The sequence below is a fragment of the Saccopteryx bilineata genome, chromosome 1 (assembly GCF_036850765.1).
Source record: "Saccopteryx bilineata isolate mSacBil1 chromosome 1, mSacBil1_pri_phased_curated, whole genome shotgun sequence".
Classification (NCBI taxonomy): Eukaryota; Metazoa; Chordata; class Mammalia; order Chiroptera; family Emballonuridae; genus Saccopteryx; species Saccopteryx bilineata.
In genome coordinates this window covers 389,110,364-389,137,486 of record NC_089490.1, presented here as the reverse complement: position 1 = coordinate 389,137,486, position 27,123 = coordinate 389,110,364, and the positions used below count along the sequence as shown (strand labels likewise).

The 27,123-nt window shown below is 45.2% G+C and overlaps 1 long non-coding RNA gene across 2 annotated transcripts; it reads right to left on the bottom strand.

Moving 5' to 3' along the window:
* Positions 1 to 54: 54 nt before the first annotated feature.
* On the bottom strand, positions 55 to 10,818 carry LOC136320745 (uncharacterized). 2 transcript variants are annotated; one of them, XR_010728376.1, is made up of 3 exons: positions 10,194 to 10,818; positions 8,903 to 9,063; positions 55 to 634 (listed from the first exon to the last, which is right to left on the bottom strand). It is a non-coding gene; the product is annotated as an uncharacterized lncRNA (long non-coding RNA). The 2 variants fall into 2 exon arrangements; XR_010728375.1 differs by having other exon boundaries at positions 8,903 to 9,016.
* Positions 10,819 to 27,123: the final 16,305 nt, after the last annotated feature.

Genomic DNA, 27,123 nt, shown 5'->3' with positions numbered 1-27,123 from the left:
GCCAGGCCCAGCAGGCAGACAGAGAGGAGTGAAATACTGGAGGGTAGTATGGTGCAGAAAACCAGCTCGAGCTAGCTGAAACAAAAGGATATTTATTGGCTCACATACAGAAAAGCCCCGAGGAAGGGTGAATGTTATGAACTGGATTATGTACCCCTAACCCTGCTCCCAAATTCATATGTTGAAGTCTTAATTCTCAATATGGTTGTATTTGGAGTTAGGGTCTTTAAGAATAAGGTTAAATGAGGTCACAAAGCTGGAGCCTTAATCCAAAAGGACTAGTGTCTTTGAAAGAAGAGAAGAGACACCAGAGCTTGCACACACACAGAGAGGCCATGTGACATCACAGAGAGAAGGTAGGTGTCTATAAGCCAGGAAGAGCAGTCTCACCAGAAAACAACCCTGAAAGCATCTTGACCTGGACTTCCGGCTCTTCAGGACTATGAGAAACTAGTTCTGTTGTAAGCAACCCAGTCTGCAGCAGCCCAAGCAGACTGAGACAGTGCACTTCAGAATTTAGTCCAGAAACTCTGAGTCCATTTCCCTGCGATTCCTTCTGCTTTGCCCTCCTATGTGTAGCCCCTTTCTTAGGCTGGCAGGAAGGGGACTGCATAGATCCAGGCCCGCTGATGTCCTGAGGGAGAGAAAAGAGAAGGTTGTTCTATAATGCTTTCTCTTAACAGCAGTAGAGCTCTTTCCCAGCCATCCCCATCAAATCTTGCCTTGTGTCTCACTGGCCTACCTGGGTCACAGGCCTGGTCCTGAATTAGTCTGAGTCCTGTGTCCTGGGAGAGCCCAGCGCTGCACCTTTTATAGAGTATGGGAAAATTGCAGCAACAAAGAGATTCCAAATATGAAGGTATAAGAAAAATAGAAATTTATATCTTTTATACGATACAAGAGTTCAGCCTGACCACGCAGTGGCACAGTGGATAGAGCGTTGGACTGGGATGCGGAAGGAGCCAGGTTTGAGACCCTGAGGTCGCCAGCTTGCATGCGGGCTCATCTGGTTTGAGCAAAGCTCACCAGCTTGGACCCAAGGTCGCTGGCTCCAGCAAGGGGTTACTCGGTCTGCTGAAGGCCCGCGGTCAAGGCACATATGAGAAAGCAATCAATGACCAACTAAGGTGTTGCAACATGCAACAAAAAACTAATGATTGATGCTTCTCATCTCTCCATTCCTGTCTGTCCCCATCTATCCCTCTCTCTGACTCTCTCTCTGTCTCTGTGAAAAAAAAAAGAGTTCAGAAAGAAGCCTTCAAAGACTGTGAGAGGTGCTCTGTCATCCTCCAGAAGCAGCTTCCCTCTCTGTCCAGGGAGATGGCTTCAGTTTTGATCATGGCCAAGTCAGGGGGAGGGCAGGGGGAGGGTCAGGGGAGCAGATGTGCATTCCTTTTGAGGGCACAGCCAACATGTGATACAATCATTTCTGCTCACAGTCCGTGGGAGAGAATTTAGACTAAGGCCACATCAAGCTGCAAGGGAGACTGGGAAATGTAGTCTTATGAGGTAGCCATCACTTGGCCAAAAATCAGGTCTGTTATTAAAGAAGGGGAGAGTGGGAATCAGAAAAGTCTCTGCTGCACACCAATTAATTTAGGCCCAAGTTCCTGAACCAATTCTTGAGAAGGGTGGGGGCCCAACCCTGGAGCTGGGCAAGGACTCAACTTCCACTGAGGCACATGGGCTTGCTTAAGCCTCTGTTCTCTGGGTATGTTTATGGTAACAGCTTAGTTTGTGCCCTAAATAGTACACTGTGCCTTGCCTTTCTTTGACTTCACCTAGGAAGCTGGAAGGAGGGCAATGGGGGTTGGGTAATCAACCAACAGTGCCCACTACATTATCTGCCTTGGAGGCCCTCCCACCCCGTGGGGGAGGGACGGATTTGAACAGATAGCTAAGGGTCAACGTGACAAATGGTAAACCAGCAGCAATATATAAATCCCAATGCAATATATAAATCCCAGTAAAAACAGAGGAATTACGAGAAGTCTTCTAAGAAGACATAGAAGAGAATCATGAGTTCACATTGTCTGAGTCTTAAAGGATATGTGGGAATGCCCCAGATGACTTTGGTTGGGGAAGGGCAGTCAGACAGAACAGCAACACCCCAGAGGTGTGAAGGCCCACAAGGTGGTCCCAGGGGCCTAGGCGGTGGGAGGCGGGAGGTAGTTGGGAACAGCTGATGAATAAAAGGCACAGAAGGTAGCAGCCCCACTGACAGGCCTCAGACGCCATGCAGGGTTCTTAAGGCAGCAGCCACAAGGTCAGATCTGTGTCTTTCTCTGAGGAAGAGACTGGAGGATGACTCGTTAGGAAGCTATTTGACAAATTCGGCTGAGTAATGAAGAGAGCCTGCATTAGGGCTGTGGTGGGGACTGGAGACGAGACGGTTTGCAGAGATTCTGGTGGTAAAACGAACAAAACTTGACAACTGGGTGACTAAAGGGGGGTTGAGTAAGGATAGGGGAGGTTTTAAAGATGGTTTAATAGGATTCTAAGTTTATAGCTTATGCTAGAAACCTGGAGGAGCAGTGGAGGAAAAGCAAGTTTGGGGGTGAGAGGAGAAAAGAACCTCCCATAGTCCTAAACCTGGCCCATGACTTCCTTGGGTTCCTTGAATGCACGGCATTCTCTCCTTACTCAGGGCTTCTGAACACTCTGTCCCTACTCCACGGAACACTGCTATACCTTCAAAGCTCTCATTGGCTAATTTCTCATTCCCTCCAAGAGCCTTTCTTGACCCAGTAATGTAGGTGAGAAACCCTCTTTGATTTTTTTTACAGTACCCCATGTCTTTCCTTTGCACACCTCTCACTCACAGTTGGTGAATGTCTGTCTTCCCCCACTCAGCCTGTCACTTTCATGAGGGCAGGGACATGTCTGTCTTGTTTGCCGCTTCATTCTCAAGACCTTGTATAGTGCTTGGCACACACTAGGCACTTGTGCTGGGTCGCAGGTATTCAACTGTTGTCATTGGAAATGTGACTTAGCCAATAGTTTTTATTGGGACATATTCAGATGTGATGCAAGCCAGTGAGGCCACCATGGGGACAGGTGATGTGACCCTTTTAGAAGCCTGGATCACTCTAGACCAGAACTGTTTTGCCTCCCCGGGGCCTTTTTGACACTCATGAGTGTGTGTGTGCATGCATGAGTGTGCTACTGGCATCTAGAGCGTAGAGGCCAGGGATATTCCTATACATCCTACAATGCACAAGACAGCCCCTCATGACAAAGATCATCTAGCCTAGCATGCCAACAGTGCCAAGGTTGGGAAACCGGCTCTAGAGATGGGTGAGCCATCTGTATGGCTAAGTTCCCATCTGGCCTACTGGCTGCTGTGGCCCAATTGAGTAAGAGCAAGAGAAGCTTAGTGGCTGTCATAGGAAATAGGGACTTGCGATGCACAGCCAGGAACCACCTCGGATTGGGCCTCAGTCAAAGGCCCCAACACCTCGGGCAGTTTCTCCTTAACTGAACTCCTGGCTGTAAGCGCAGCAGGCCCAGCCTGGCCCTTGCCTCTCTCTGACTCACTCCATTGGGTTTCTCTTGCTCTTTGGTGGAAGTGGCCACCACACTCTTCCCGCCCCTTCTGCCTCGCTGATTATTTTCAGCTTGGCTTGCAGAGGCCCAACGCTGCAATTACACCCCAACCTCAATGGCTCCTTCTGAAAATAACATTTGGATGGAAGAAAACCTCAGTCTGGTGGGCTGGATTTTATACTAAACAGTTAAAGATTGGGTGTGGGCATGAGGGTTGGGGGGGGGCAAAGTAGTGACACAATGGTACAATTAAGAGAAGAATCTAGAAGAAGGGGAAGGAAAAGGAAGCGAAGAGAGGGAAGGGTGGTGGTAGGAGCTGTTACGGAAAGAAAATATATTTACTGGGCAGGGGTCAGCCATCTTTTAGAAGTCTTAGGCCAGGTCTTCATTTATGCCTCTAATTGAAGGTTTTGTTTGCCAAAATACAACCCTCCCCTTACCACCCCCCACCACCCCATCCCCAGTCATTGAGGCCTGGGAAATCCATGTCTGTCTTGGGCCAGCAGAATTAGTCTATGGGCATACCAATCTTTATCCATGCTAGTGGCCAGATTTTCCGACCCCAAAATAGGAGCCACATGGATTTTTATTCTTGTTCCAGGTGAGAATGGAAGTCTGGGAAATGTAGTTTGGTGATGCTAATAGTTGGAATTTCTAAGCAGTTCCTTGACCAATGGAGGAGAGTAGATAGGACTTGCAAAGTAGGGATTCTCATGGAAATCGGAAATTTATGGGTTACTTTAATTCAAAGAGAAGAGAACAGAAATACTAGAAATGAGAACCCTTGTCCTGCCCAGGGGGAGAGAGGAGGGGAAATATGGGGAGTGAGAAGAGAAATACTTGGAAGCATCTTTTGGATCTCAAGGAGGCAAACAGAGATAAAAAGGCTATATGGAGTGAGAATTGGAAAAATAGGCAGGAAGGAGTCAGAGGTCCATTCTGGAGTCAGCCAGACATGGGTTCAAAAGCAGACTGACTAACCACCTGGGTGAGTTCCAGCAGTAACAGCCTCTTTGGATGATAGGTTGGCAGCATAGGCTCTAGAGTGAGGCTAGTAGAGTTTGCAGCCTGACTCTGTGCTCTTAGGCAAGTTAACTTCTCTGTGCTTCACTTTTCTCTGTAAAATGTAAAGGACATCCTCCTTCTGAGGTGTCATGAGAACTTGGAATAGTTAAAGTGCTTAGAACAGTGCCTGGGACACTGGAAATCACTCACCATATGTTAGCTATTATTGTTATTACCTCTGGAGTCTTTCTCCAAATGTAGCAGCAAAAACGTTTTAGCTAACATATACATTTTTTTATTTGGATAGTCATAAATTTATTTTTAAGTGTATTAAAATATGTGACTAGCACATCAAAGCTGTGGTTTCCCTAATGTTATTGCTTAGGGCAAGGCTATGTAGAAAAAGGGAGTCAATTTAAAATTAATTTAAAGAATAAGGACAGCCTAACCTGTGGTGGCGCAGTGAATAAAGCGTCGACCTGGAACGCTGAGGTAACCGGTTCGAAACCCCAGGCTTGTCTGGTCAAGGCACATATGGGAGTTGATGCTTCCTGCTACTTCCCCCTCCTCTGTCTCTATCTCTCCCCTCTCTAAAAAATGAGTAAATAAAATATTTTTTAAAGGAATAAGGATGGTAAAGGAAAATTAAAAAGTCAATTAAATATATATAATTTAGGTGAACTGTGGGTCTGGAAGACAATCATGCAGGCAATACCCGAATTACTGAAAATTTTGGAAAATAATTTATAATAAGCCATGTTCCCTTCTGCTAAAAAAAAAACCTTCTAAAGCATATGGTGGAGAAAGCAGTCTGGGAAGACAGGAATCAAGACGCTATCAAAACTTTGCCTCTTTCCCCCTTAGTAACGACTGTTCTAACCTTTTTTGTGAAATCGGTAGGAGGGCCCAGGAGAGGGGGGCATGAGTCCCTGCTGAGCTTTTGAGCCCCGACGGCAATGTGGATTGGGAGGGCTCAGGGGAGGTGGCTGAATTGAAAGGCCCAGCTTTGGAAAGCGAAAGCCAACTCCCCAACTTCACTCTCTTGTCGCGTTTAGGGCGATTCGGGCCTCTCTGATTTTTTTGGATCACTGGGTCAATCAGTCAGCCAATGCCTCGGGAGAAGTTTAATTAAGCTCAGATCGTCCGCGCGGGCTGCCAAAGGTCGCCCCGCCTGCCCCGCCCCGCCCCGCCCCCAGCACACCCGTGCAGAGCTTCTCCCCCGCCCTGCCCTGCAGGCCCGCAGCCTGCGCATGCGCGTCGACAGGACGCCCCGCGCCCCGCTCGGCTCCCAGGACGGCGTTGCAAACTGTTGCATCAGACAGCAAGCAACCCGCTGGGCCGCCAGGGTTTCTAGGAAGATAGGAAGGGTTTGAAAGCCTCTGTGGCCTCTTGGGAGCGTTGGCCGTCACTCACGGTGTTTACACGCTGGTAACACGATCCCCTGAAATCTCAAGTTTGCGCCAGTCGGGGAGGGCCTTAGCCACAGGTGAAATTCGCTGAACCTCACTGCTCCAGCCCCACCCCATGGCCTCAGGCTGGACCAGCTGAACTGAACTTGGTTGGCTTTATTAATAGCATGGGCCCTGAAGGAATGAGCTGGGTTTGATTTCTCTTCCCCGGTACAAGAATGCCCCTGAGGAATTTCTCACTCTGTGAAAGTGCAAAACTAATTTCCCCAGACAAGTGCTGTTGCCGGTTCCCAAAAGGGCTTGGAAAGATCCCAGCAGGAATGTTCAGCGGCTTCCAAATCTCTTCACCCCAGCAGCTAGACACGCAGACACTGACCACCAAGAACTCCTTAATGGGTGGACGCACATCTTCAACAGATGGGCGTTCTTTTCGCCATATCTCAGGCCCCCGTGTTATGGAGACTTTGGACATGAGCCAGAGAATGCACAACCAGAAACTTATGCAGATACCATACATAATGAGTTCTCTAGATTCAAATGGTTCTGCAACTCAGGTAAGGGAAGTTGTTCTTCTTACTCTCTGTCACTCTGAGCTACTGCCTTCCTCAAGAGGAGAGAAAATAATGCTGCGTCTAGAAGGAATGGGGCAGTCTCGGGGGTAGGCTATTCAAGAAGAATAAGAGGACTGATTTGGAATCTACTTTCTAAAGGGATTTCCAGGATCATAGTCTAAATTCTATGGTTCAATTTTATTTTTATTTATCTTTTGGAATGGGTCAAGACCAAGATTATTCAGTATTAATAGATTTTCCAAAAAGACAAAAACTGGCAATTTACCTTAAGCCTTCTGTCTTTTCTAGGGTGTTGCTGGTAAAAATCTATTCCGTTTGAAAAATTTGAAAGCTAAAACAGGCCTAGTGTTTTTCCTTCCCTTCATTATTATGAATCACTCAATCTCAAGATTCAATTTAAAAATGACCCAATAACTTGTAAGCACTATCTGACACATCCCTTTATTGGATGGTCACTGTTTATTCAGGCCAACATTTTCCTTTGACCAGTGGGGTGTTATGGCACTCTGGGATTTTTCATTGTCATAGATGCTTCATAAATATGGCCCAAACTATTTCAGTCTTCAACAGTGATCTTGTGAACTGAAAGAGTGACTAGAAAAGGGTGTAAAGCAGGGGTAGTCAACCTTTTTATACCAACTGCCCACTTTTGTGTCTCTATTAGTAGTAAATTTTTCTAACCGCCCACCGGTTCCACAGCAATAGTGATTTATAAAGTAGGGAAGTAACTTTACTTTATATAATTTATAAAGCAGAGTTACAGCAAGTTAAAACATATAATAATAATTACTTACCAAGTACTTTATGTCGGATTTTTGCTGTTTGGCAGAATAAATCTTTATAAAACAACTTACTATAGTTAAATCTATCTTTTTATTTATACTTTGGTTGCTCCGCTACCGCCCACCATGAAAGCTGGAACGCCCACTAGTGGGCGGTAGGGATAAGGTTGACTACCACTGGTGTAAAGGAATGAGGGCAAGTTCTAGAGTTGGAGTATTTCCAGGCCCTGCTGAGGGTATATCAGGGCCCAGAACTTCTGCCGAGTGGGCATCACAAAGGTAGCGTAGGGTCAGGAGGTGTGGTCTCAAGGAGCTGCCTTGAGCTGATAGAATGTCAGATATGTCTGAGCAATAGTTCTTACCTGGGGAAGCAAGTCGTTTACTATTGTGGGACCTCGCCAGGCATGAAAGTTGGAGCCAGGTCAGGTGCAGGGTGGGAATAGGAGAAAGTAAGCTCATAAACTCATGTTAGATTCTCTGCTGTACCCCCAGCACCTACGATAGTGGGCTCTCAATGCATATTTGTAGAGTAAATGCATTGGAAAATCGAGGGAAGGAACAGAGAGAGAAAAGGTCCAAGGATTTTGTACGAGGCAGCCTGGGATGTTCAGAGTTCTCTTGTATTGGGTAAGAGAAAAATCCTTCTAGTTCAGAGACATAGAGCAAGGGATTGAGAACTAAGTGATATGACTCATAAGGTTCCTTCTGCCTTGGTTTCCCTGTTTGGAAAGGCCTCCAGATGGTGATTCCAGAGTGTGAGTCACTCTGTTTAACCAAACCTAATGACATCATCAACGATTGCTTCCCCTAACTGGATTCCCAGAGCAAACTTCTGGAAAAATGAGGGGTCTGAGGGAGGGTATGTGACTGAGATCCAGAGGACAGGAAAATCCCCCAGAAACTACACTTTAAAATCGTAAGCAAAGTGGTGACCCAGATGGTTAGATGATGCAGACATGGACTAAGAGTGTGATTCGTTTTCCACATTTATTGGGCACTCACAGATTTTCGACACTACACCAGGCCCAAACCCAGACAAAGCTCCCGTTCTGAGAGCTTATGATCTAAATTCCTTGTGGAAAGTCTGTCTCTGAAATGTTTAAGGCACCTCATTTCATCCGCATTTCCACTGCAAGTCATGTACCTCCTTCCTGAGAAACCCACCGCATTTGAAGTCTGTAGCTGGCCTTCCTTCTGTTTTTACTATTTACGTGCCAATTTAAAGGGTGGAGAGAGCCACATTAGTTTTAAAATAAAACACAAATAGCAGAATGAGGCTTGGTTCAAGTAAAAACCACAGAAGGGATTTCTTTTTTTTTCCCTTTCATACTTTTCAGATTTTCCTAGAACCACCTTTATTTCCTCAGAGCCCAGACATAGAAAGTGAGTGGGCCTCTCAGGCTGCTCTTCCAAGAGAAAGCTAAAGCCTTATGCCTGTACTCCTCGCACTGTGCCTTCAGGTTTTGTTTTTCTTTTTAGACATTTGAGTCTCAAATTCAGAAAACGATGGAAGCCCCTAATTCACATGTGATATTTCTAACGCATTGGGAGTAGATGCGGGTTTCTTGTTGCATGGTTTGTAGCTTACCTCTTCTGTTCAGTTCTATCAGCTTGTACATTTCTGGGTGATGGGAACATGGCTTTCAAGTCAGATTTCCTGGTGGATTCCCAGCATGGCCACTTACCAGTCTTGCGACCTCATCTGTCAGATAGGAATAATGATGCACACCTCTCATGGCTGCAGTGATGCTTTAAGAGTCAAGACGCAGAAAGGACTCAGCACAAAACAAGCACTTAAAACACTATAGCTATTGTGAAAATAGAGCCTTTCATCTATTTGCTCCTTCACCAACCTCCCCTCCTATTTTGGAGAAGGAAAGAAAATTAGTTATGTATTCCAAATGGGTGATTTGCCCCCATTTTACATCACCAAAGGGCCATGAGAAGGAAAGAGAAAGCCAAGTCTGACTTGCAAACACCTAGGCCTTTTAATGGGATGGGATCAGTGTTCTTTGCCTCTCTGCAAGAGGTAACTAAACAAACCACCAGTGCAAGGACTAGGGAAACCTCGAAGGCCAACGGTGTGCGGCTGGAGCCCAGAAGATGGGGAAGAGTTGTCAGAAAAGCAGGCCCAGAGCTGAGCTGAGGGACAAGAGAGGCGCCAGCCACCAGGACAACGGGGGTTCTGAGTCTAAACGTCTGCAGATCCGAGGCCCGCCAGCCCAGAGGCCTGGTGACGGTGGGACAACAGACGCGTGCAGCAGCGCTCTCTGCCGGCCGCTCTGGGCAAGTTGTCAGCTCCGCGCCCGCCTCTCCGCCCTGCAGGAGGGACTAGGGATCCCTCCCGCTGCCTCCGCCTCCGCCTCCGCTACATCTCTGGCGAGGACCGCGCCGCCGGGTCGGAACCGGATTTTGGGAGACGCGTCCCTATCTGATGTTTGCGGGCTGAGCAGAGACGATGCTTAGAAACATTCGATTCACCTGGGGATCGGAGGCCAAGGGAACCCACCTAAACCCTGCAGAGGTTGCGCCTCTTTGGACTCGGGGCCAACGCCTGCATGCAGGACTGTCGGAGGCGGTTTGGAAGTGGCATCGCCTATGGCCAAGACCGCGGGTTCTGCCGACAGAGAGGAGCCCTGGGTTCGCTTTCCGCCTCAGCCATTTTCCAGCTAGGTGACCTTGGGCCAGGTACTTAAATTTCCGTGTGCCTTAGTTTCCTCATCTTTAAGATGAAGAGAATGATCCCAACCGTAGTGGATTGACATGAGGGCCTGGGTTGGAATTCTGGCACTGACATCAACTAGCTGTGTGCTTGGGGCAAGTTACTTAACCTCTCTGTGCCCCGGTTTCCTGCAAAATAGGGTAATAGCGGTACTTACCTCCGAGGGTTGTTTCTTGCAAAAACGCTTAACACAGTGCCTGGCACAGAGTAAGCGCTTAATAAATGGTGGTATTGTGGTTGTTGTCGTTATTGTTCTTTAAGTCCGCTGAGCACGCGAGAACTCTAGCTGGAGGCTATTAATTTCTCTTCTTTGGATCCGGCTATTTCTTTCCGGGCATTGTTAAAATCTATTACCATGCGCTCGCGTCCTTATCAGCTGCCGAAGGACAGCCGACCTTCCCGAGTTTGGAAAATCGAGGTTTCCCTGGAGAAGGGCCAAGGACGCGGCTGCAGGCTGCAAGGACCGGAACCTCCCCCGAGGACGCCGGCTCCACGCCTCCTTTGCTGGTGCCTCCATTAGCACGCGTCAGAGCCGCAGTGACGTGGCTAGGTCCGCGGGAGGTGGGAGGCGCGGCCTGGACAAGCAGGGAGTCTAGGGTGGTGGGGATGGCCGGGGTCGCTCTCCTGTCCCCAGCGGCTGCAGCCGGGGCAGCCTGAGTTGCTGTGGAAGGCCCATGCCTGGGCTGGTTCTGCAGCGGCTGCTTGAGCCGGGTGCGCTCGGGCTCCGCCTGCAGCCGGGCGGGGAGGCCGGAGATGCCAACACCCGCCCAGGTGCCCCGGGACCCTGCAGCCGGACGCGGCGCTGACCGCCCAGCCGCTCAGCGTCTGCGTGGTCCTTCCCCTCCTGTTCTTTTCCCCGCACCTGCCCCTATCCAAATGCATTCCTCAGTGTCTCCCAGCGACTCGCTCAGCTTCCTCCTCCTCTACCCTCCTGGACCAACTCATTTGCTGTGAGTGCTTGATAACCACCCTCAGGAGGCGCCTCCCACACCCAGCTTTCCCTCCGCAGTCTCTGGCGCGCCCATCCCATTGCTTGCGGGACAGTTCCACTTGGCTTGCCCTGCACGAACCTCCCCTGGCCGTATCTTGCCCCTATTATTGTCCATCTCAGAGATGGCGCTACCCCACCCCAGCACCCTAGACCCCTCCTCGCCTTCCCTCCTAAATACGTCTCCAGGCAGTCCCCATTCTTCATCTTAATTCCAGCCTCGTTTAGGCTATTAACATTCCCCTCAAAGATCTCCTTGTCTGCACTCCTGCCTCCTTCACATCCACCCGCCACACACTGCTTGAGCAAGCCACCTACAACTCCCGTGTGACTATACCTCCCTTAGCTGAAGGCTGCCCTGACCCCAAGCCTCTCTGTCTTGGACACGCTGGTCTGCCATTTTTCTAACACCTCTAGAGTTGAGACCAAGATTTTGAAGGTTGTCAATGTCTTTCGCTGTTGGGCCCTACCCAGGAAATTTGCACCTCACTCCCCCTCCTCACCTAATTGGCTTCTTAGTCATTCTGCAAAAAACGCTAGAGGTGAGTCACCTCTTCAAGAATGCCTTCCTTATTCACTATCTGGCTGAGTGAAGTGGCTCTGGGCCTCCAAAGCTTTTCATCCCTGCAGCTTCTGTCATATTGGGGATAAAGACCTACCCTTCACGATGGCCTGTTGGGCTTGCAATGTCTGTGCACACCCCCCTCCACCCTTCTGCTCTGACCACACTGAGGGTCTCAGTTGCTAGTCTCTTTGTTCATTCACCCTCCCACCCCATGGTCTCTGCACAGCCTTTTCTCTCTGCCTGGTACACCTTTCTGTCTTCCTCACCTGTTCAATTTTTGGCTTTCATCCTAAGTAAGCACCGTTTCCTCAGAAACACCGTCCCCTCCCCTTCCCCATCTACCCCTAATTCAGTTAAATCCTCCTTTGATAGATCAAAGCATATAAAACCCGCAGAGAATATCAACACCTGTTTATTCCCTGCCCCTCCCCCTACCACCCTCCTTTGTCAAAGCTTAACATTTGCCACATTTTCTTCAAATCTTTTTTTTTAAGGACATAAAACTTTATAAATGTAGGTGGAGTCTTCTGAGCCCAGTCCTGTCCTAAGGGAACCACTCTCCTGAATTTGGGGTTTATCATTTCCATGCACGTCTTTGAATTTTTACTACATATATTTGTGCCTATAGACACCTTATAGAATTGTTTGATGTATTTGTGAACTTTGAAGAAATCGCTTTACACAGACTATCATTGTGCAGCTTATGTTTTTTACTCAGCATTATGATTTTGAAATGTACTCACTGCTCACAAAAATTAGGGGATATTTTATAGCTTCATATTCATTTTGAAATATCCCCTAAATTTTGTGAGCAGTATTTTCACAGTGGATTAGGGTCCCGTTGTAAGAGTTCACCACACTTTACTTACCCATCTCCTTCTGGAGGACATTCAGTTTATTTTCAAATTATTTTGTTCTTAGAAACAATGCTACAATGAATGATTTTTATACCCTTCCCCTTGTGTGAAAATGCGCCATCTGGATAGATACTTGGGTGTGGAATTACTGGGTTCGGGTAGTTCAAATTGGCAACTTCACCAAGCATGGCTCCAAGTTTTTCAAAGTGGTCATACCAGTTTACTCTTTGATAGCAATATGTGAGTTTCCATGCTTGGCATCCTCAGCCACACTGGGTAATGTCAGACTTTAAAGTTTTTGTCAAGCTGATGAGTGTGAAATGGTCATTTCAAAGTTTCAATTTGCAATTCCCTGTTTACAAGAGAGACTGAATTTCTCTTGTCATTTGTTTATTGGCCATTTACCTTCTGTCTTTTTTAAATTGCCCATTGGTTTATTTGACAGTGCTTCTATTGGGTTATCTCTTATTAAGCATAGGAGTTCTTTATATATTCTGGATACTACTCCTTTGTCAGGCTGTTAGCCCATCTGCTATCTTTTACTCCACTCAATAGAAATTTTAAATCTGTGTGATTATTTAATTAATGTCTGACTTTCTCACTAGACTACAAGCTCCATGAGAAGAGGGAACATCCCCGGCAACTAATTCAGTGTCTAACACACACCAGGAACTCAATAAATACTTCTGGACTGAACTGTATCAACATTATTTGCCTTTTTAAATGCTCGCTTCCTCAGCCCTCAAGCTCAATGACCTGCAAGGCGATAAACTCGTTGAGAGCAGGAAACTGGAGCTATTTTATTCATTTTTGTATCTCCATCTTTGTATCCATCACAACACAACCCCTCTGGCACAGGGCATCTATCCAGTCATTTTTGCTTAATTAATTTCCTTTGAAGCTGTTCTTTCCTTTCTTCTCAACCCATCTTATATCTCTAAAACCAGTTATATTATCTATAAAATGAATAAATGATAAAAACCTCCCCTGCTATTTGGGAGAATAACACAGTATAATGTGAGTAAGTAGAGCAGTGCTTAGCACACAGTTGGCACTCAATAAGTGGTAGCTTTTGTTATTCCCACAACAGTCATTTTGGTGACTAAAGATACACTGTTTAATTTTAGCAGACAAAGTTCTTTCAGACAGAGAATAAAAGTGTATTTCCTGAAGATCTGGTGAGCAGGGTTTTTTTCTTTTTTCCCCTTCATTGGCATTTGACCCACTACACAAGGCTCAGTCCCAACATGATCTCTGAAAAGCATCAAATATCATTCTTCTCCTTTTCTTTTATCAATTCCAGACATATCAAAGGCACACGAACCATACATAGAATTCAAACCTTTAAGTGGAAACATATAAAGGCCAGTTCCACGTCTTTGGCCAGAAGTCAGAGAGCAGAAAGGAGGTCTGTCGGTGACACCCAGGTGGGGGCTAGTGGCTGCAGCCAGGGACAAAAGCAGAATTCTTACATCTGTTCTCTACATCTGCCATTGATTGTGTGACCTTTGATCTATTTATAAAATGAAGAGAATAATTCTTGCTTTTTCTGGAGGTTGAACTTCATTAATTACTCATTTTTCAATGCTTTGAGATCCTCAACATGAAAGGCAGTTTTGCCTTATTTAAACAGCTCTCCCAATAGGTAAGTGGCCCAGCAACATCTGTCCATGTAACACAGGAACCTGATCTCCATTTCACCATGAAGTGAGGCCAGGAAGGTGGATTTGTTCACCCGGAATTGTAAGTTGCCGTCACACATGAGAACTCTCTTCATCTCTGGCTTCGGGCTTGCAGGAAGGAGAAATCTCAGGGCAGCCTTATTTCATCAAGATGTAACTCTATACAGAGGCCCCTCATCTCTGGGGTTTCATCTCTGCCTGAGGAAAGTGGGTGCCTGCACTGTGCTCGCTGCAGTGTGAGCCCACCAGGGAGAACAGTTAGAGCCACAGTGACTGCTGGCAGCCGCCTCTACTCCAAAGACCCCAAAGGAACTTGACTGGGAGATGTAACAGGAGGAGGTGGGCTCAACCAGAAAGCAGCACCGGTGGGCCCCTTTGGAGGTCGACCTCCCCAACTTGGAGATCTGGGAGCAGGAATGGACCGAACGGGACAGAGGGCAGTGATCGCTGTATGACAGCTCCGTGTAGCAGCATTCAAGCGTTAAGCGGGGCCCCTCCTGTGGCTGTTGGAACTAGCAATAACATGTTGGAGGAGAGAACCCTGGAGCCTGAAGACCAGGCTTTTGAATCCAATTGCAAAACAGACCAGCTGTGCAATTTGGTCACTAAACCTCTCTGAGCCTCTGTACCTCAACTGTGGGTGGGGATCATAATAACACCAACCTGTCAGGGTTGTTTGGAAGATTAAACAAGTAAAGGCATGTGACAAGGTGCCACTTGTGAAAGGAGTTCAATCAATTCTCATTAAAAAGATTAAAATAGCCTGACCTGTGGTGGCGCAGTGGATAGAGCACCGACCTGGAATGCTGAGGTTGCTGGTTTGAAACCCCGGGCTTGCCCAGTCAAGGCACATACATGAAGCAACTATGGGTTGATGCTTCCTGCTCCACCCCCATCACCCTGCCTTTCTTCCTCTTTCCTCTCTCTAAAATCAATAAATAAAATCTTTTAAAAATAAAGACTGAAACACTAAAAACTCATTTAGGACTGAGCAAAGCTCACCCCATTTACGTTTTAAAGCAATTTTCCTTCCCTTTATTCTGAAAGCAATACTTATACGTGATAGAAACAAACAAACAAACAAAAGCACAACAGCATAAATAATGATACAGAGGAAAATGGGCATCTCTGTCACTGGAATCTAGTGTCACCGTTTTCCTTTCCCTGATGGCAATAAATATTCCCAGGTTCTTGTGTATCTTTCAGAGATAGTCTATGCATGTTTAAAGATCTATGTAAATTTAAAACTGTGCCTTTTTTTAATACAGATAACTTGCTACATATACTCCAATCATGCTTTGCATTTTTTTTCACTAAACAGTGTATTTTGAAACTAATTCTCTATTAGTATAGAGAGGTGCCTCATTCTTTTAAAGGCTGTGTAGTATTACACTGTATTTATTTAGCTAGTCCTCAGTGGATATTTAGGTTTGTATTAGTTTTCTATGGCAATTGTAACAAATTACTATGAATTTAGTGGCTTAAAACAACACAAATCTATTACTTTACAGTTCAGAAGTCTCAAGTGGGTCTGGATGATCTAAAATCAAGGTGTTGGCAGGATTGCCTTGGGTTCCTTTGGAGAATCTAGGGAAGAATCCTTGCTGTTCTAGCTTCTAGAGACCCCTGCATTCCTTGGCTTGTGTTGCCTTCCTTCATCTTCAAAGCCAGCACTGTAGGTCCAATTTTTCTCAAACAACATAATGCTGCCTCTCCTTTTTGCCCCCCCCCTTTTTTAGGTGAGAGAGAGACAAGAAGGGAGAGAGATGAGAAGCATCAACTCATAGTTACATTGCTTTAATTGTTCATTGATTGCTTTCTCATATGTGCCTTGATGGGGGGGGGGGCTCCAGCCAATCAGGGACCCCTCACTCAAGCCAGCGACCTTGGGCTTCAAGGCAGCAACCTTTGGGCTCAAGACACTGACCATGGGGTCATGTCTATGATCCCATGCTCAAGCAAGTGACCTCAGGGTTTTTGCTACCACTGGTCAGGTCCCTTTTTCACTTATAAGGACTCTTGTGATTACTGGAGCCTGCTGGGATAATCTAGGATAATCTCCCTGTTTTAAGGTCAGCTGTTTAGCAATCTTAATTCCATCTGCAACTTTAATTCCCCCTTGCTATGCATAGCCACAGGTTCTGGGGATTAGGATGTAAACAGTTTGGGGGGTCGTTGTTCTGACTACCACAAGGATCTTTCCCATCTCTTACTATTACAAATGGAATTGATAAATATTATTATTTTCTGTGAGTATGTATATAAGATAAAGTCTGAGATGTGGACTGTCTGTGTAAACAGGCACAGGTTTTAAAATTTTTGGAAAGTATATCAAATTTAGCTCCAAAGGGATTGTACCAATTTACACACCTACCCCTAATATATTAGTGCAAGTTTTATTTTTTTTATCATTTTTTAAATTTATTCATTTTAGAGAGGAGAGGGAGAGACAGAGACAGAGAGAGAGAAGGGGGGAGGAGCTGGAAGCATCAACTCCCATATGTGCCTTGACCAGGCAAGCCCAGGGTTTCGAACTGGCGACCTCAGCATTTCCAGGTCGACGCTTTATCCACTGCGCCACCACAGGTCAGGCTATTAGTGCAAGTTTTAAAAAACTTAGTGGCCTTATTTTTTTTGGAGCAGTTTTACGTTTACAGAAAAATTGGTCAGAAACTACAAGGTTCCCCACAGACCTCCTTGCCCTTCCATAGTTTCCGCTGCTATTTACAAGTTGTATTAATGTGGTATATTTGTTACAATTGATGAATCAATGTGGATACATTAACTAAAGTTAGCAGTTTACATTAGGGTTTCTTCTTGGTGTTGTACATTCTGTGGGTTTTCACAAATGTATAATGACTTGTATCTACCGTTATAATGTCATACAGAATAGTTTCACTGCCCTAAAATTCTCTGTGGGCAATTCCCTCCCTCTTCTCCACCCTGAACTCCTGATAATTTTACTTTCTCCGTAGTTTTGCCTTTTGCAGAATGTCACAGTGTTGGAATCATATAGCATATAGCTTTTTTAGATTGACTTCTCTCACCTGGCAATAGGCATTTAAGATCCCCTCATGTTTTCTGGTGACTTGATAGCTAGTTTCTTTTTCTCACTAATACTCCATTATATGAATATACCACAGATGGTTTATCTATTCACCTATTGAAGGACATAGTGGTTGCTTCCAAGATTTGGCAATTATGAATAAAGCTGCTGTAAACGTCTATGCAGATTTTTGTGTGGACATAAGTTTTTAACTGTACCAGTTTTTTTACACCTTTGAAGATGTATTATTTTAGCACTTTTCGTCTTGGCTAATTTGATAGGTGAAAAATTGTATCTAGTTGTTTTAATGTACATTTCTTTAAATAAGCATGATGTTTGACATCTTTTCATATTTATATTTTTATATATTTCTGGAACTGGTTTGTTCATGTTTATTTTTCTATTGGCTTGCTTTTTCTTAGTGACATACACAATCTTTTTATATAACAAAGAAAATTAGAAACTTGTGTTATATTTTTACAAGTATTTGGTCCAGTTTATTGTCTTTTGATTTTGTTCCATGTAGAAATTTAAAACATTTATAATTCAAATTCATACTTTTTTTTTCCTTTCAGGGCTTTTGTGTTTGTGTCTTGTCTTTCCCACCTTGAACTTTAAAAAATTCTCATGTTTTTTATGATTTTATTTTTTACATTTAAGTCTGTGATACATCTGGGATGTATTAAATGAAAGGACCATGGTAAGTTTCTGGTGCTGTCCTGTCCCCTTCCTTGCCACCATTGTCAACCTATCAAGGAGTGTTTTTCTAGTATCATTTCCCAAATAATCCATCTTTCCTGTTATTAGAAATGCCACTTTGATTACATATTAAATTCCAGTGGGTAATTGTATCTATTCTGGTCTTGGGGCTTTGGGTTTTTTTTGTTGTTGTTGTTGTCGTTGTTTTTTTTTTTCTTTCTTCATTTTTCTGAAGCTGGAAACAGGGAGAGACAGTCAGACAGACTCCCGCATGCGCCCGACCGGGATCCACCCGGCACGCCCACCAGGGGGCTACGCTCTGCCCATCCTGGGCGTCGCCATGTTGCGACCAGAGCCACTCTAGCACCTGAGGCAGAGGCCACAGAGCCATGCCCAGCGCCCGGGCCATCTTTGCTCCAATGGAGCCTTGGCTGTGGGAGGGGCAGAGAGAGACAGAGAGGAAAGCGCGGCGGAGGGGTGGAGAAGCAAATGGGTGCTTCTCCTGTGTGCCCTGGCCGGGAATCGAACCCGGGTCCTCTGCACGCTAGGCTGACGCTCTACGGCTGAGCCAACTGGCCAGGGCGTCGTTGTTTTTTTAATGAGAGGAGGAAAGATAATGAGGCAGACTCCTGCATGCACCCTTACTGGGATCCACCTGGCAACCCCATCTTGTGCTGATGCTCAAATCAGCCGAGCTATTTTTAGTGCCTGAGGCTGATGCACTAAGACCAACTGAGCTCTCCTTAGTGCCTGGGGCAATGCTTGAAACAATGGAGTCAATGGCTGCGGGTGAGGAAGAGGAAGAGAAGGGAAGAGGGAGAGAAGTGAAAGGAGAGAAGGGGGAGAGAAGCAGATAGATGGTGGCTTCTCCTGTGTGCCCTGACCAGGAATTGAACCTGGGATGCCCAAATGCCAGACCAATGCTCTATTTACTGAGCCACCCGCCAGGGCCCCATTTTACATTCTTAACAGTAGTATATGAAAGTTCTAGTTTCTCCACATCCTCACCAATACTTGTTAATGTTTGTCTTTTTGATTATAGATAACCATACTCATGAGTGCAAAGTGAGATCTCATTGTGGTTTTGATTTGCATTTCCCTAATGACTAATGACAAGGGCATCTTTTAATGTGCTTATTAGGTATTTGTGTATCTTGTTTGGATAAAAAGTCTATTCATATCCTTTACCCATGTAAAAATTAGGGTTTTTATTTTTAATCTTTTTTATTGAGTTGTAAAAGCTCTTTATATATTCTGGACACTAGTTCCTTATTAGAGATGTGATTTGAAAATATTTTCTTCCATTCTGTGAGTTGTATTTTTACTTTCTATGGTGTTCTTTGAAGCACAAAAGTTTCTAATTTTGAAAGAGTCCAATTTATTTCTTTTCCTTTTGTTGTTTGTGGTTTTGGTCTTATTATGTTTTAATGTCTAGTAGGGAGTCTACCCTCACTGTTGTATTCTCCCCTACCCAGGCTTTTTTTTTTTTTTTTCATTTTTCTGAAGCTGGAAACGGGGAGAGACAGTCAGACAGACTCCCGCATGCGCCCGACCGGGATCCACCCGGCACGCCCACCAGGGGCGAAGCTCTGCCCACCAGGGGGCGATGCTCTGCCCAACCTGGGCGTCGCCATGTTGCGACCAGAGCCACTCCAGCGCCTGAGGTAGAGGCCACAGAGCCATCCCCAGCGCCCGGGCCATCTTTGCTCCAATGGAGCCTTGGCTGCGGGAGGGGAAGAGAGAGACAGAGAGGAAAGCGCGGCGGAGGGGTGGAGAAGCAAATGGGCGCTTCTCCTGTGTGCCCTGGCCGGGAATCGAACCCGGGTCCTCCGCACGCTAGGCCGACGCTCTACCGCTGAGCCAACCGGCCAGGGCCCAGGCTATTTTTGCATGCTTGTTTTTCCATGTGAATGTTAGAATCAGCCCATCTCGTTCCAAAAGCAATTCTTTCAGTATGTTTTAAAAATTGGAGTCACTGTAAATATAATGATTTATGAGAACAGACATCTTTACAGTAGTACATCTTCCTATTCAAAAACTGGCTATATGTTTACATTTATTCAGACTATTAAGCCCCTCGGTAGCATTCTAAAGCATTCTTCTTTTAGATTAGGCACATTTGTAATAGTTGTGTTCCATGTTGTTGCTCATCTGAATGGAATAATTTCTCATATTTTCTAACAGGTTGCTGATTGCATATAAGGAAGCCACTGACTTTCCTATATCAGTCATACAACCAGTCATCTTATTTTATTGATAATGAATAATTTGATTGCTAATTCCTGAGTGAGTTATCTAGGCTTACAGTCACAGCTTCTAAAAATAACAATAATTTTGCTTTCTTTTTTCCATTTTCATACCTCTTGTCTTTTTTTCCTGTTGCATAATTACATAGGCCGACACTTCTAGAACAATGTTAAATAATGATGCTGTTGGTGGCGATCTTTATTTTGCTCCTGACTCTACAGGAAACGCTTGCAGTGTTTATAGACTTTGCAGGGAGACAGCTTCCAGCATCTTTTTCTGAATCTTCCCTTTACTGTCTCTCTGTCAGGTTTCATACAAGCTATGCTGGCTTCATAGAAAGAACTTGAAGTTTTCCTGCCTTCTCTTTGCTCAGGAACAATTTAAATAGCAGGTAGAATTAACCATCTGGACCTGACACTTTTTTGGGGTACAGCTCTTTGAAAACATTGTCAGTTTTATTCTACCGTATTTAGTATGTTTCAGGTTTTTTGAGTGTATTTAAAAAAAAATAAAACCCTTCTGGAATGTGTTGTAACATTTTCTGTTTTTCTAGAAATGTATCTTCTCTACCCAGGGTTTTAAACATTTTTGCCTCAGGTTGACCAAGGTCAGTGCTTATGATTCTATTAATTAGCTCTGTGTCTATGCTGATTTTCCAACTCTCATTTCGTATTTTGTGTGTTTGATCTTTAAAAAGCTGATGGGAGGTTTTCTGATGCTTGTAGCCTGTTTATATGGCCAGACTGAGGCTGAGGGTTCCCCATCGGGAAACTCCCACTGCCTGGTCAGTTTGGGTTTGTTCAAGATGGCGAGGACAGACATTTCTTCCTGTCCATGGCTGTAGCTGTGACTGACTGAGTGTTGGCCAGGTGCCAACACTGTGCTGAGCTCTTTACTTTCACTTTCTCTTTTAATTCTCACACCATCCCACGAGACAGGTAGTATCACATCATTCCCGTTTTACCAACAGGGGAACAGAGACTCAGAGATTAAGTAACTTGCCCAAGGACCCACAGCTGGAGGCTGGCAAAGCAGAGTGTCCAGCCAGACCAGGTCTGTCTGTCTCAGGATCCATCGTAAGTTCAGGGCTGCCCCCCTCCCCCCACCCCACCCCCATCTGCACCTCCCCTTGTGTCAGCAGCGTGGAAATGAGCACGTTGATGGACTTCTAACTCAGGCTTGTGTTTTCTGGATTCCTGAGGTGCCTGATAGTGTGGCTCCCCCACCCCCATCATTTAGATAGTTTTTGAAGGCTTGGTGTGGGCCAGCCACAGTGCTAGTTGCAAGGAAGATGGCTCTGAGACCAGAGGGGAAGGAGTTGTGTCACCAGCTAAATTAATATTCTCTTTAAATAGCAGGAACCCTCCCTGGCCGGTTGGCTCAGTGGTAGAGCGTCAGCCTGGCGTGCGGGGTACCCGGGTTTGATTCCCGGCCAGGGCACACAGGAGAAGCGCCCATTTGCTTCTCCAACCCCCCCCCCTTCCTCTCTGTCTCTCTCTTCCCCTCCCACAGCCAAGGCTCCATTGGAGCAAAGATGGCCCGGGCGCTGGGGATGGCTCCTTGGCCTCTGCCCCAGGCGCTAGAGTGGCTCTGGTCGTGGCAGAGCGACGCCCAGGATGGGCAGAGCATCGCCCCCTGGTGGGCAGAGCGTAGCCCCTGGTGGGCGTGCCGGGTGGATCCCGGTCCGGCGCATGCGGGAGTCTGTCTGACTGTCTCTCCTCGTTTCCAGCTTCAGAAAAATACAAAAAAACAAACAAACAAAAAAAAACTAAATAGCAGGAACCGCCGCCCCCAAACCTAACCATCAAATCATGGTGCCTTGACGTACCGCTGTAAAGAGAGCCCAGGACTAGTTTGACTCACACGTCAGACCTGTAATAGCTGTGTGACCAGGACTGGCCACTTCATGTCTCTGAGCCTCTATTTTCACATCTAAAATATGTAAACAACATCACACATTTTTCATATGATGGGAATGCATCTTATAGCTGATGATGTCTCTCTGGGATACTTGGCAGGGTTTTGGTTTTTAAAGTTTTCTTATTGTTACATAAATAGTGGTGTGTCCTATTGGTGGTCTTAGATTTGATGACCTATGATAATAATCATGTGGTCACGGTGAGGATGAAATGAGATGATATCAAGTGGAAAGCTCCATCAGATTCAGGGAAAACAATGCAGGAAGCACTGGCCAGGTTTCTAATCCAGAGTTTGACGTCACTACCTTGCTGGATGACCCTGGGCAAGTTACTGCCATGTATGGTCCCCACATTTCCTTCTCTGGTCTTCTTTCTCAGCAAAATAAGAGGTTTATGAGTTTTATTAATTCAGCCCACATGTCCTAAGGGCATTTTCTGGGTCAGGCCTGGTGCTCCTGGGGGATAGGAGAGTGCCCAGCCCAGTAGGACGCTGACAAAAAATCAGACTGTCCTTGACAGCAATGCTACAATGAAGATAGACATGGAGGATGAGGCAATCCCACAGGGCTCTTCCAACATTAAATTCTGTCTTTCTGGGACTAGGAGGAGGGCCAGATAGATCAGGTGTGTTTGGGGAGGCCATATGGTCTAAGGGTTAATATATAGGCTGTGGAGTTGGACAGTCTTAGGCCAGCTCTATAACTTCCTAGCTGTGTGACTTTCGGCCGACAGCTGAACCTCTCTGAGGTGCAGGAGCCTTATCTGTAAAATGAGAGTAACAATAATCCCATCTCATAGAACTGTTTGAGTATTGAATGAAATGCAGTTTGTAAAGTGCTTAGCTCAGTGCAGGGTAGTAATAAGCCACTAATGAATGTAAGTCTTCCTTCCTTCCTCCCTTCCTTCCTTCCTTCCTTCCTTCCTCCCTTCCTTCCTTCCTTCCTTCCCTCCTTCCTCCCTCCCTCCCTCCCTCCCTCCCTCCCTTCCTTCCTTCCTTCCTCCCTCCCTCTCTCCCTCCCTTCCTTTTCTTTCCTTCCTTCTCCTTCCTTTTATCCTTCCTTTCTTCTCCTTCCTTCCTTCCTTCCTTCCTTCCTTCCTTCCTTCCTTCCTTCCTCCCTCCCTCCCTCCCTCCCTCCCTCCCTCCCTCCCTCCCTCCCTCCCTTCCTTCCTTCCTTCCTTCCTTCCTTCCTTCCTTCCTTCCTTCTCCTCCTTCCTGTTCTTCCTTCTCTGCCTTTCCTTCTTTTCCTTCCTCCTTTTCTCCAACTGACTTGCTCTACTTGGGGCACAATAACCTTTTGGCACAGGAACCCCCCGTCCAAATCTTCTCACTTTGTATTTGGAAGTTGGCACAGAGAGAAGAACTGCTGAATAAACTGGTCTTTTCCATTGCTGGCCTTTGCAGTGGTTCCCACTGCAGTTGGTGGTTTCTGATGTCTGTCTGCCATGACTGCCCAGCAGCTGAAGGGGCTCAGGTGAGTCCTTCCCTCCGTGATGCAGGGCAGACACAGAGCCCAAGGTCTGGGCACTTTCTGAGGGCCTAGGAAAAAGTTTGAGATCTGGAAAAAGTTATTGGCACCAAAATATGAAAAGGAAACTATAAAGTCAAGAAATATTTAATTGAAAATCTATAAAATATAACTCTGTGTTAACTTACTAATTGTTAAAACTTGGTATTTCTTTATATTTGAAAACAATTTGTAGGTTGGATTTTTTTGCTTTGCAAGCATTCCCAAATATGCACTATAGTTACTGAGAAATTATAGCCAATTGTAAATTGAGTTGTTCTCCAGTTGTAAATTAAGTGGGTATGTTTAGCCAAATTCAATAGCAAAGTATAAAAAGCCCTTTCAAAAATTTTACAGTTAAAATTGTTAGTATAAAATATTTTAAAGTATTTTAAAAATATAAGGCCTCTCTGGGGCCTAGGAAAGTCTTTAAAATGCCGTATGCAGTACTTGGGAGCCCATTAACCCTATTTTTAGTTCTATTTTTTTCATCTCTAGGATAGCTGATTTTTCTAGCCCTTTGTAAGGTATCCAATATTTAGAATTTATAATAATTTTTGAAAATATTCACAATGTAATAAAACTTGCAGGATATTAAACTATATATCAGTTTGATCTGAAGTAGTTTTAAAAATTCATACATGATTTTTAAAAAATGACTAGCAAGAAACATACTAGAATGTTAATGGACTCTTGGTAGAACAAATGCATAATTATCTTTTCTTTTTTTATAGTTTACAGACTTTCCAAATTTTCTACAATGAAAATGCATTACAATCAGAAAAACAATTTTTGGTAGTTAAAAAAATTTTTTTTCTCCTTACTACAAAAGTAATTTATGCTCATTATAAAAAAAAAATCACAAAATACATACAAGCATAAGGAAGGAAAAGAAACATGCAAATTCCGCCCACCCAGAGACAACCACTGGGTCCTTCCAGACCTTTTTTATGCATACATAAACATTTATATTTTATCACAAAATGGGATCATTCTGTACATAGTACTGTTTTGAAACCTGCTTCTTTCCCTTACAATGTATATTGAGAATATTCTTTTAATGTCAACAGCTCGTTTCCACAAGATGATTTTAATGGCAGCATACCACCACGTTTTGAGGATAAAGCACACTTTACTTAATTCCTAATTATCAGACATACATGTTGCTTCCCAGTGAAAATATTTTAAAGCACCTAAGAAGCCTTCATTTTCACAAGGAAATCATCGAACACTACCCAATAGATATTTGCTTTTGAATAATGCCAGGCTCCCAGAACCCAAGGATGTTTGAGTAAAGATTCCCTCTCTGGGGCAGTTCGCAGGCCAGTGTCGGGAGCCCTGGGCTCTGCTGGAGAAAGCCAGGAAGAGGCTTCCTCCTGGAGGGGGCCATTGAGCTGAGACTTGAAGACTGAGCAGGAGTTCACCCTGAAGACAGGGAGCGCTTCCTGGGCACAGAGGACAGGGCGGGAGGAAATGGGAAGGTGGCATTTATTTATTTTTTTATTTTTATTTTTATTTATTTATTTTAGAGAGGAGAGAGAGAGAGGAGAGAGAGATGGGGGGAGGAGCTGGAAGCATCAACTCCCATATGTGCCTTGACCAGGCAAACCCAGGGTTTCGAACCGGCAACCTCAGCATTTCCAGGTCGACGCTTTATCCACTGCGAGAAGGTGGCATTTAATCTAGAACTGTAATATGCTGGGTACTCGACAGCAAGTTACTTCATTAACTCCTCACACTGACTCTGCAAAGGAACCATTATTATTCCAATTTTCTAGTCGAAGAAACTGAGGGTACATTCTTGTTTCGTTAGCCGGAGAGCCAGGATTTGGACATCGGTTTCATTTACTCTGAAGCCCACAGTCTGTCTGGCTTCCTTTCTCTTCTCTTTCCCCTGCCGACAGCAGAGGCAGGGAAACATTAAAAAGAAAAAAATGTAATTCCTTTTCTTTTTATCTGACTTTTCTTGGTGGTCAACATCCCAAGCCATTTGAAGGCCAAAGCTACCACTACCTTAAAGAAGTACTGTACTTACATCCCAGCCCCCTTTAGTCTCCTCCTTACAGAGCTTGAAAAAGAGGCGGGAGAATCCAGCCACCATCTGGGCATTGTCTTTTGCCACCACTTGAACAAGCCTACACCCTCTTCACTGACACTCATTTGTCCTGGCATGAAGACCCTGAGTTAGTCTCGGATGGAGTGTTTTAGGAACGGTGAGACATTCAGTGGTGCAGGAGCAGGGTGGCTAGGATGGGGACAAGTGGACGCCAAGGGCTGGAGAGGTGGGCTGGAGAGGTTGGCCATGTTCCGGCACATGTTACTGACGGATGCAAGGGGAATGACAGGTCAAATGGCCCCTTAGGAAGGAGAGTCAGACTGCGCTGGGGAAGGATGATTTGGCCTAGAGATAGATAGGTGTTGGAAAAAACATGATATGGACCAAAAATAATAATAGCTAATTATTATTTGATTGACAGACACTGTTCTAAGCATTTAAAATATTTTAACTTAAAAAAAAAATTTTAACTCTTGCTTGACCTGGCAGTAGCACAGTAGACAAAACATTGGCCTGGGATGCTGAGGATCCAGGTTCAAAATCCCAAGGTCGCCAGCTTGAGCGCGGACTCACCAGCTGGAGCATGGGGCTGCTGGCTTGAATGTGGGATCATAGATATGACTCCATGGTCTCTGGCTTGAGCCCAAAGTTTACTAGCATGAAGCCCAACATTGCTGCCTTGAGCCCAAGGTTCCTGGCTTGAGTAAGGGGTTACTGGCTTGGCTGGAGCCCCCTGGTCAAGGCACATATGAGAATGCAATTAATGAACAACTAAGGTGACACAGCGAAGAATTGATGCTTCTCATCTCTCTCCCTTCCTGTCTGTCTGTCCCTATCTATCCTTCTCTCTGTCTCTCTTGCTAAAAAAAATAACACACACACACACACACACACACACACACACACACACAAACACTCTTTTAATCCTTATGGGGAAAGCGCTGCTGTTATTATCCTGTTTTCCAGGTGAAGAACAGAGAGGTTAAGTAACTTGTCCAAGGGCACCCAGTAAGTAGAAAGCTGAGATTTAGACCCAGGAAGCCTACTCTTTAATCTAGTTTAGTTCTTGTGAAGCTGAATGGAGATCCATAATTCTGATCACCAGCGCAGAGCTCAACTTCTGAAACATAACGTACTGTCAGTAAATATCATTTATTAACATTTGTTATAATTACATGTACTATTATATTTACTGTATATTATTATGATGATCTATAGAACTTTAATAATATTAATGGTTAAATATGGAAGAGATGAGTCTGAACTAGAACAGCAGCATGGGGGTGGAAGGGAAGAAATATTTCTGAATTAGAATCGCAGGATTAGGTGACACGATGTGGGGTGAGGAAGGGAAGGGGAGGCTTCTGGGCGGATGACTTGGTTTCCAGGTGGAGGAGGAGGAGGAAGAGAGGGGTGGTGTCATTAACGAGGCCTTAAGGACGTGAGGATGGGATTGAGGGAGAGTTGTGCTTGGTCTCTGTTTCCTGGAGAGGCCCTGGAGAGTCCTCTGGTGGGGATCATGC